The sequence below is a fragment of the Pan troglodytes genome, chromosome 6, assembly GCF_028858775.2.
Source record: "Pan troglodytes isolate AG18354 chromosome 6, NHGRI_mPanTro3-v2.0_pri, whole genome shotgun sequence".
NCBI classification, from domain to species: Eukaryota; Metazoa; Chordata; class Mammalia; order Primates; family Hominidae; genus Pan; species Pan troglodytes.
Genome location: NC_072404.2, coordinates 13,962,384 through 13,972,132, shown reverse-complemented (window position 1 = coordinate 13,972,132; position 9,749 = coordinate 13,962,384).

Below are 9,749 nucleotides of genomic sequence, written 5' to 3'. Positions count from 1 at the left end.
GCAGTATGGCCATTTTCATGATATTGATTCTTCTGATCCATGAGCATGGAATGATTTTCCATTTGTTTGTGTCCTCTCTTATTTCCTTGAGCAGTGGTTTGTAGTTCTCCTTGAAGAGGTCCTTCACATCTCTTGTAAGTTGGATTCCTAGGTATTTTGTTCTCTTAGCAATTGTGAATGGGAGTTCACTCATGATTTGGCTCTCTGTCTGTCTGTAATTAGTGCATAGGAATGCTTGTAATTTTGCACATTGATTTTGTATCCTGAGACTTTGCTGAACTTGCTTATCAGCTTAAGGAGATTTTGGGCTGAAACGATGGGGTTTTCTAAACATACAATCATGTCATCTGCAAACAGAGACAATTTGACTTCCTCTCTTCCTATTTGAATGCCCTTTATTGCTTTCTCTTGCCTGATTGCCCTGGCCAGAACTTCCAATGCTATGTTGAGTAGGTGTGGTGAGAGAGGGCATCCCTGTTTTGTGCCAGTTTTCAAAGGGAATGCTTCCAGTTTTTGCCCATTCAGTATAATGGCTGTGGGTCTGTCATAAATAGCTCTTATTATTTTGAGATACATCCCATCAATACCTAGTTTATTGAGAGTTTTTAGCAGGAAGGGCTGTTAAATTTTAACAAATACCTTTTCTGTATCTATTGAGATAATCATGTGGTTTTTGTCATTGGTTCTGTTTATGTGATGAATTACATTAATTGATTTGCATATGTTGAACCAGACTTGCATCCCAGGGATGAAGCCAACTTGATAGTGATGGATAGATAAACTTTTTGATGCGCTGCTGGATTTAGTTTGCCAGTATTTTTTTGAGGATTTTCACATCGATGTTCAACAGGGATATTGGCCTGAAATTTTCTTTTTTTGTTGTATCTCTGCCAGGTTTTGGTATCAGGATGATGCTGGCTTCATAAAATGAGTTAGGGAGGAGTCCCTCTTTTTCTATTGATTGGAATCCTTTCAGAAGGAATGGTACCAGCTCTTCTTTGTACCTCTGGTAGAATTTGGCTGTGAATCCATCTGGCCCTGGACTTTTTTTTGGTTGTTAGGCTATTAATAACTGCCTCAATTTCAGAACTTGTTTTTGGTTTATTCAGGGATTCAACTTCTTCCTGGCTTAGACGTGGGGGGTGTAGGTGTCCAGAAATTTATCTATTTCTTCTAGATTTTCTAGTTTATTTGCATAGAGGTGCTTATAGATGGTAGTTTGTATTTCTGTGGGATCAGGGATGATATTCCCTATATCACTTTTTATTGTGTGTATTTCATTCTATTCTATTTGGGTCTTATATCTTTTCTTCTTTATTGGTCTGGCTAGCAGACTGACTATTTTGTTGACTTTTTTCAAAAAGCAGGTCCTGGATTTATTGATTTTTTTTTTGAAGGGTTTTTCGTGTCTCTATCTCCTTCAGTTCTGCTCTGATCTAACTTATTTCATGTCTTCTGCTAGCTTTTGAATTTGTTTGCTGTTGCTTCTCTAGTTTTTTTAATTTTGATGTTAGGGTGTCGATTTTAGATCTTTCCTCCTTTCTCTTGTGGGCATTTAGTGCTATAAATGTCCCTCTAAACACTGCTTTAAATGCATCCCACAGATTCTGGTACATTGTGTCTTCAATTTTATTGGTTTCAAAGAACATCTTTATTTCTGCCTTCATTTCATTATTTACCCAGTAGTCATTCAGGAGCAGGTTGTTCAGTTTCCATGTAGCTGTGCGGTTTTGAATGAGTTTCTTAATCCTGAGTTCTAATTTGATTACTCTTGTGGTCTGAGAGAGTGTTTGTTATGATTTCCGTTCTTCTGCATTTGCTGAGGAGTGTTTTACTTCCAATTATGTGGCCAATTTTAGAATAAGTGTGATGAGGTGCTGAGAAGAATGTATTATTCTGTTTGTTTGGGGTGGAGAGTTCTGTAGATGTCTGTTAGGTCTGCTTGGGCCAGAGCTGAGTTCAAGTCCTGAATATCCTTGCTAATTTTCTGGCTTGTTGATCTGTCTAATATTGACAGTTGGGTGTCAAAGTCTTCCACTATTATTGTGTGGGAGTCTAAGTCCCTTTGTAGGTCTCTAAGAACTTGCTTTATGAATCTGGGTGCTCCTGTATAGGGTGCATATATATTTAAAATAGTTAACTTTTCTCGTTGCATTGATCCTTTTACTATTACGTAATGCCCTTCTTTGTCTCTTTTGATCTTTGTTGGTTTAAAGTCTGTTTTTTATTGCAACTCCTGTTTGGTTTTTTTTCTTTCCATTTGCTTGGTAAATATTCCTCCATCCCTTTATTTTGAGCCTATGTGTGTCTTTGCATGTGAGATGGGTCTCCTGAATACAGCACACTGATGGATCTTGACTCTATCCAATTTGCCAGTCTGTGTCTTTTAATTGGGGCATTTAGCCTGTTTACATTTAAGGTTAATATTGTTATGTGTGAATTTGATTCTGTCATTTTGATGCTAGCTGGTTGTTTTGCCCATTAGTTAATGCAGTTTCTTCATAATGTTGATGTTCTTTACAATTTGGTATGTTTTTGCAGTGGCTGGTACTGATTGTTCCTTTCCATGTTTAGTGCTTCCTTCAGGAGCTCTTGTAAGGCATGTCTGGTGGTGACAAAATCTCTCAGCATTTGTTTGTCTGTAAAGGACTTTATTTCTCCTTCACTTATGAAGCTTAGTTTGGCTGGATATGAAATTCTGGGTTGAAAATTCTTTTCTTTGAGAACATTGAATATTGGCTCCCACTCTCTTCTGGCTTGTAGGATTTCTGCAGAGAGATCTGCTGTTAGTCTGATGGGCTTCCCTTTGTGGGTAACCTGACCTTTCTCTCTGGCTGCCCTTAACATTTTTTCCTTCATTTCAACCTTGGTGAATCTGACAATTATGTGTCTTGGGGTCGCTCTTCTCAAGGAGTATCTTTGTGGTGTTCTCTGTATTTCCTAAATTTGAATGTTGGCCTGTCTTGCTAGCTTGGGGAAGTTCTCCTGGATAATATCCTGAAGAATGTTTTCCAACTTGGTTCCATTCTCCCTGTCACTTTCAGACACACCAGTCAAATGTACATTTGGTCTTTTCACATAGTCCCATATTTCTTGGAGGCTTTGTTCGTTCCTTTTTATTCTTTTTTCTCTAATCTTTTCTTCTCTCTTTATTTCATTAAGTTGATCTTCACTCACTTTTATCCTTTCTTCTGCTTGATCGATTTGGCTGTTGATACTTGTGTATTCTTCACGAAGTTCTTGTGCTGTGTTTTTCAGCTCCATCAGGTCATTTATGTTCTTCTCTACATTGGTTATTCTAGTTAGCAATTCAACTAACCTTTTTTCAAGGTTCTTAGCTTCCTTGCATTGGGTTAGAACATGCTCCTTTAGCTTGGAGGAGTTTGTTATTACCCACCTTCTGAAGCCTACTTCTGTCAGTTCATCACACTCATTCTCCATCCAGTTTTGTTCCCTTGCTGGCAGGGAGTTGTGAGCCTTTGGAGGGGGAGAGGCATTCTGGTTTTTGGAATTTTTAGTCTTTTTGCACTGATTTTTCCCCATCTTTGTAGATTTATCTACCTTTGGTCTTTGATGTTGGTGACCTTTGGATGGGGTCTTTGAGTGGATGTGCTAGTCCTTTCTGTTTGTTTCTTTTCCTTCTAACAGTCAGGCCCCTCTGCTGCCAGTCTGCTGGAGTTTGCTGGAGGTCCACTCCCCATCCTGTTTGCCTGGGTATCATCAGCGGAGGCTGCAGAGCAGCAAAGATTGCTGACTGTTCTTTCCTCTGGAAGCTTCAACCCAGAGGGGCACCTGCCCGATGCCAGCCAGAGCTCTCCTGTACGAGGTGTCTCCCATTTAGTACACACGGGGGTCAGGGACCCACTTGAGGAGGCAGTCTGACCCTTAGCAGAGCTCGAATGCTGTGCTGGGAGGTCTGCTGCTCTCTTCAGAGACTTCAGGCAGGGATGTTTAAGTCTGCTATAAGCCCCTGACTGGGGCCGCTGCCTTTTTCACAGAGATGTCCTGTCTAGAGAGGAGAAATCTGGCAGACTGGCCATAGCAGCCTTGCTGAGCTGCAGTGGGCTCCACCCAGTTTGAACTTCCCAGCAGCTTTGTTTACACTGTAACTTTAAAAACTACCTACTCAAGCCTCAGCAATGGTGGACACCCCTCCTTGCACCAAGCTCAAAAGTCCCAGGTGAATCTCAGATTGCTGCTGTGCTGGTAGTGAGAATTTCAAGCCAGTGGATCTTAGTTTCCTGGGTTCCATGGGGGTGGGACCTGCTGAGGCAGACCACTTGGCTCCCTAGCTTCAGCACCCCTTTCCAGGGGAGTGAATAGTTCTGTCTCACTGGCATTCCAGGCGCCACTGGGGTATAGAAAAAAAAAAAGAGGCTGGGCATGGTGGCTCATGCCTGTGATCCCAGCCCTTTGGGAGGCTGATGCGGGTGGATCACCTGAGGTCAGGAGTTGAAAACGAGCCTGGCCAACATGGCAAAACCCTATCTCTACTAAAAATACAAAAATTAGCCAGGCGTAGTGGTGGGCACCTGTATTCCCAGCTACTTGGGAGGCTGAGGCAGGAGAATTGCTTGAACCCGGGAGGCAGAGGTTGTAGTGAGCTGAGATCATGCCATTGTACTCCAGCCTGGGAGACAAGAGCAAGACTCCATCTCAAAAAAAAAAAAAGAGCTCCTGCAGCTAGTTCGGTGTCTGCCCAGTTGGCCACCCAGTTTTGTGCTTAAAACCCAGGGCCCTGGTAGTGTAAACACTGGAGGGGATCTCCTGGTTTGTGGGTTGTGAAGACTGTGGGACAGGTGCGGTATCTGTGCCGGAGTTCCTCAGGCTCAGACCCTCATGGCTTCCCTTGGGTAGAAGAGAAAATTCCCCAACCCCTTCTGCTTCCAAGGTGAGGTGACACCCCACCCTGCTTTGGCTCACCTTCCATGGGCTGCACCCACTGTCCAACCAGTCCCAATGAGATGGACTGGGTACCTCAGTTGGAAATGCAGAAATCACCTGCCTTCTGTGTCGATCTGGCTGGGAGCTGCAGACTGGAGCTGTTCCTATTTGGCCATCTTGAATCTGCCCTCAACCATCTTTAAGTCTTTTTACTTTCTTGAGTATACACCTAGGAATTGAATTGCTTGGTCATATGGTTACTCTACATTTAACCTTTTGCAGAATTGCCAGACAGTTTTCCAAAGCAAGTACACCATTTTACACTTCCACCAGAAATGCACGAGGGCTCCAATTTCTCCACGTCCTCACCAACACTTGTAATTATCTGTCTTTTTGATTATGGCCTTCCTAGTGGGTGTGAAGTGATATCTCATTGTGGTTTTAATTTGCATCTACCTAATGGAAGTACCTATTTGCTATGGACTAAATTGTTTACCCCACCCCACCCCCAGCAAATTCATATGTTGAAGCCATAACCCACCCCCAACCCCCCCACCCCCCCAGCCCCCCACCCCCCACTGCCGTGTGATTGTATTTGCAAATAGGGTCTTTGGGAGGTAACTAAGGTACAAGGAAGTCATAAAGATGGAGTCCTGATACAAAAGAATTAGTGTCTGTGTGGAAGACACCAGAGAGCTTGCCGACCCTTTCCATTTTATTATTCTAATTAAGGAATGGAATAATTATCTCCATTTTATAAATAAAGACTCCCACGCTCACAGAGCCATCCCTCACCCTTGTCTGATGCCAACGTCTGGACCATTTCTTCTTATGCCACACTGCCTGTGGGTTCCAGAATGTGGGAGGGACATATGTGCGGCCTGCCAGCTGACCAAAATCACAGATGGCACTGTGCTGAGACCTAGTTCTTAGAGACCTAGTGAATAAGGGGCAGAAACTTGCCAAGAAAGAGAAATAAGCAAATGTCTGAATCCCCAAGTTGCTTTCCGTGCCCCTGGCTTATGCCAGCTACAGATGCTAAGATTAATAAAAGGGGCCCAAGGTCTTGTACACTGGTAATTCTCAAAGTATCCTGTGCAGCCTGTTCAATGCTGGTATTCCCAATCTTCCTAATACAAATTCTAAGGTAACAACCTCTATGACCAAAGGATCAATGTCCATCTCACATGTACCTACATTAGGCAATCTCTGTAAAACCAGACCAAACAATCTGCAATAAAAAGTGTGCTTAGAAATATGAATCACAGTCAAGAATGATCTCTTGGCCATTTTCAGGCATCTACAGTTTGCTTGCGGCAAGGAGTCCCTTTTAATTTTCTAGATGAGGCAGTTCAAGAAGCATAAATGAGAGGACAGATTTCTGGACTCCCTGGTGCCCACTTCACAAACCCATCTCAACTGAGTGGAAGGCTGTCAGTATGGGCCACACTCCAGAAAATGCTCTGTCCTTTGAACTAAAACTGCAGCCTTTCCCAAAGACACTTTCAACCCCATTCCAGGCTTACATAATTTAATCCTGCTTACCTTACAGTATGAGGATGTTGGGACCATTTTTTTTTCTGGGAAGGGAGATAAAGCTTGAAACTATGCCATGTTAGGATTCTCCCACCGAGCCAAAATTCACTCTACCAAGCCTTCTCTTAAGCCACCTTGATTTTAAGAGATGTCGCTCATTTTCATTAAAACAAAATTGTTTTGCTGCCATTTCCTTTTTTTCCCTCCCTACTTTTTCTGTCCTTTGATATTTAGAGATTAACATGCATGTTCTCTCAAATTACAAGGTTAACAGGTACTGCTAGAGAATATTTAGAAAACCAGAAAAGCAAATGTTAAAAAATTATCTACCCAGGATAAGCACTTTTTTTTTTTTTTTTTTTGAGACACGGTCTCACTCTGTTACCCAAGCTGGAGTGTAGCCTTAAATTCAGCTCAAGCGGTCCTCCTGCCTCCGCCTCCCAAGTAGCTAGAACTCCTGGAGTGAGCTACTGCACCTGGCCCATAACCACTACTAACACTACTATTTTTGTTTACATTCATCCTTTTTTTTCCCCACACATATATGTATTTTTATAAAACAAACGGATCACACTGGTTTGTGACCTGCTGTTTTGTCACTTGGCATAAATGCTGCCCCACTTGTTCGGAAAGCATGTGCCAGCGTATCCTTCTAATAGCAGATGTAAGAGTATATCTCCAGCCTCCTTTAGCACTATTATCCTTCCTTTTTTGTTCTTTGCCAATTTAAAAGCAATAAATTGTTGGTTTTTGTTTGTTTTTTTGAGAGGGAGTCTCACTCTGTTGCTCAGGCTGGAGTGCAATGGCATAATCTCGGCTCACTGCAACCTCCACCTCCCGGGTTCAAGCAGTTCTTCTGCCTTGGCCTCCCGAGTAGCTGGGACTACAGGCGTGAGCCACCACATCCAGCTAATTTTGGTATTCTTAGTAGAGAAGGGGTTTCACCATGTTGGCCAGACTGATCTCGAACTCCTGACCTCAAGTGGTTTGCCCACCTTGGCCTCCCAAAGTGTTGGGATTACAGGCATAAGCCACCGCGCCCTGCCAAATTGTTGTTTTAATTTGCGTTGCTTTGATTACTAGTGAGGTTAAACATTTATTTTCATGTTAATCACTTCCTTTGAATTTCACCTTTCTTTCATTATTAGTCACATATAAAGCAGTCAGCTAAGTTGTATCCCCTTTCTGCTGCAAATTTGATGATAAATTGATGGGTAGAAGTTGGAACCAGCAGAGGGAACAGGGCCGTTCACAGTTCTGCAGAATGGTCATGTTGTTTCCTTGTCTTTTACATTGTAATGTTACCAAACATTACAAAAAGAATACATGCTCATTTTAAGAAAAAAAAATCAAATATTTCAAAAGGTGTATGAATATTATGAAAGCTCACCTCAACACTCTACTTCCCTCACTCACCAGTTTCTATTCCTTGATGTCACCATTTTTAGCCTCCTCCTGCTACCTCCTTACTGTCTTCACAGGACTTGCTGCACTGGCCACAGATTTGGAGGAGCAATCAGGAGAAAGGGTTAGGGATTTGAAAAGGAATAGCTTCTTCATACAAAGCTCCCAGGGCTTGCTGCAGAGTGGTCACTGGGAAGGGAAGCAGGAGAGAGAAACCACACCAGGTGTTTGTCTGGAATCAAATGGGCAGGTGAACAGAGAGTCAGCTAAGATTACCCTGTCTGCCTCAGTTCCAGTCCATATGAAAAATGGCAGGCTGTTTATTGCAGAACATGAGCAGTGTCCTTTGTTAAGTCCTGTCCCTTGAGTGTAACCTGTTTGGTTTACAAAGTGGAAAAGAAAACCTAAGAAAAGGTTTGCTTTTCCAGCATGAACCCTTCTCCTCACTTGGCAGGTCCTTGTGGAGCCCTGTACCCACCTTTATCCATCTTGCTTCCAGACAGTGGTTTGAAATAACATCCATTGCCTGCAGAGTCATGCCCAATTCTGACTAAAGGAATGTCATCAATGTCATGCTTAAAGCAGATGCCAAGACTTGAGTAGAATTTGTGGTGTGCGAAAGGGGATCTACTCTTTGTTATCAGGAAATCTTTTGGAGGAAAAATGATCTAATTGTTCAAATTCTTAGTGTTAAGAAAATGGCTGTTATGCAGGAGAGAGCCCATCACCAAACTGATCTAAAGCCTTTGGGAAAAAAAATTATTTTTACTCTCCTCTTTGAGAGATGCATATGGAATGAGATAGGTCATTTTAGAACCAGTGGGTTACCAGCCTCCTATTAACTAAAAGACATATGAGGTGGAGATATTCCTCCTTTTCTTGAGAAATTCTGCCTTTTATTCTTTTCAGCTCTAAAAACTGATCACCTATCCTGCTTCTTCTTGCATCATTTTCCGTAGGAAATCCTTTTCTAACATGCAAACTGTTCAAAAAACAAAATTTTATGTTGAAAAAGCTTTGTCTTAGACCTACTCCAAAAGGGCTTTGTCAAGCCGTGTCCATTCCAAAAGAGCAAGCTTCATTTTCTGGACCCAGAGGACAGACTTATATGGCAAGGCTGTAGGTGATGGTGGAAATAATGGGATGTGTATGGGGGAAAGAGAGGGCTGTTGTATTAGTTCTCTAACCCTATGTAACAAGTTACCCCAAAACTTGTCACCTTAAAATAACAAAAATTTATTATTTGACACAGTTTCTGAGGATCAGGTATCCAGGGGTGTTGGATCAGGCATCCAGTTGATCTGGGTGGTTTCTGGCTCAAGGTGTCTCATGGCTTGGCTGGAGCTGAAGGATCTGCTTCCTTGTGGTTTTTGGCAGGAGGTCGGGGCCTCCATAATCTCACCATAGGGTCCTGCCATAAACTTTCTCAGTATCCTCCCAATATAGCTTCTCCCAAAGTAAGTGATCCAACAGAACAAATACCAAGACAAAACCAGTCTTTTTATAACCTGTTCTTAGAAGTGACTTCCCATTACTTCTGCCATATTCTGTTGATAAGAAGCAAATCAACCCACACTTGAGAGGAAAATTAAGCTCTACCTTTTGAAGGGAGAAGTATAAAATAATTTATGGACAAATTTTTAAAACATCTACATAGGCCAGGTGTGGTGGCTTATGCCTGTAATCCCAGCACTTTGGGAGGCTGAGGCGGGCAGATCACGAGGTCAGGAGTTCGAGACCAGCCTGGCCAACACGGTGAAACCTCGTCTCTACTAAAAATACAAAAAATTAGCCCGGCATGGTGGCAGGTGCCTGTAATCCCAGCTACACGGGAGGCTGAGGCAGGAGAATCGCTTGAACCCGGGAGGTGGAGGTTGCAGTGAGCCGAGACTGTGCCACTGCACTCCAGCCTGGGCGACAGAGTG